The sequence below is a fragment of the Panthera onca genome, chromosome C1 (assembly GCF_046562875.1).
Source record: "Panthera onca isolate mPanOnc1 chromosome C1, mPanOnc1 haplotype 2, whole genome shotgun sequence".
NCBI lineage: Eukaryota > Metazoa > Chordata > Mammalia > Carnivora > Felidae > Panthera > Panthera onca.
In genome coordinates, this window is record NC_138346.1 from 126,726,661 (window position 1) to 126,728,372 (window position 1,712).

Below are 1,712 nucleotides of genomic sequence, written 5' to 3' on the forward strand. Positions count from 1 at the left end.
TCCAACTGATACTTTAGGGAGCTAGGTTTTCTGTACAGCCTCAGTGATCTTTCTTAGACTGGTTGTATGCTTTCCAGCCAAAATGATATGGAACATGGCTCCCCTGCACTGGAATAGTAGAGATGCTTGTCCTGAGGAGGGTTCCCATGAGAGCCAGGGTACTCTCAAAGTCCAACCCATTAAACTCGTAAGGGTGCAGGAATTTGGTGATTGAGGCAACGAAGGTCTGGCGGTTCTGAGGAGTGGAGACCATGGCAGTGAAGCTGAGGGAGACCCAAAGAACACTGGGTGAGGGAACACCTTGGTGGTCCCAATACCTGGTAGTAAAATCAGTGTAGGAAGTCATCTCAAAAAACTTCTGGAGCGGTTCTAAAGTTTTAGCCACCAAAAGCCAGGAGAGTTTTCAGTCAACTATTTCTGAGGAAAAAGAAGCAGAGATTTGCTGATCAGAACAAATGGAAAGATCATTCATTTCAACATTAGCTGTTAGAGGGATTGATGCAGCCTCTCATACTGGTTTTCTTCGTTCTCATCCTTATTCCTAAATTGTGAGAGTGATTGAAGTAGGTGGCCTGAGGTTGGTATGTTTCAATGTCTCTACAGTTCTAATTACTGCCTTTGGAGTGAAGCCCCTGGCTGAGGACACTGAGTGCTTCATCAATGCCAGCCTTGAATTGCTTCCAAGTGGAAGATTGTTTTCATCTGAGTCCACAAGTACTTGGACTTTTCTAAATTTCCTTGGCAATGGAGCTGGACTTTAATTGACAACCACCTCTTGTGAGCCAGCCATTCCCCTTAATGTTAGAATCACCTCTGTATTGGAAATAATAAGCAAGCTTGAAACTTAACTGTGTGCTGCACGTCAGCCTATTTGGAATTGCAGCCTAGCAGCTGCTATGAAAGTTTTTGCTCAAACTACTCCTGAAGGTTAAAACATTTTGATCCTTGGTCCTTTCACTACTTACTTATTTTTTAGGTCATTGAAAGCTTGGTAGAGCCACATCTCTGCATTCACAGATAGTGATCTCATTTCACATCACAGCAAAGGCTTAGATCAGTGAGTACAGAGGCAGGGGTTGGTACCCCCAGATTTGAACCCCCCCCCCCCGCCCAGGCATGGCAAGTACTGGGCCCAGTTAGTGAAGTGTCAGCTGATAGGAAGAACCCATTACTCAAAAGGTGAGAAACTATTGCAGAAAAAGCTCCCTAGAGAGTCAAACATAGCTTCAGAAACCACAGATTTCCAGATAACTTTCCTGTTTAAGTGTCAAAGGGAGAGAGAAGATCTGTATGAGAACCTTGTGTATTGCAGCAAACCCATAATTAGCAGGCAATTCAGGAAGATAGCTCTTAGAGGTAGCTCTGTCCCTCCAAGAGAATTAATGAACCTTAAAAATCAGAGCCTTAAGCCGGAAATGAAAGCTTATAGCTAGTAAACTTTGATTTAAATGTATTCTAGCTTCTTCCACATCCTAATAATAGCAATTTCTAATGCTTACTCAGCACCTGTTATATACCAAGTGCTACTATGAGTAATTTACTTAAATTCACTCATTAATCCTCACCAAAACCCTATCAGGTAAGTCCTATTATTACTTCCATTTTATTCATTTGGAAACTGAAACACAGGATAGTGGTAGAAGTCTGTTTAGCAATTAAAGCTGTTGCCCTGAGTAATAATTTCACCCAGGGAGAAATGAACCATCCACTAG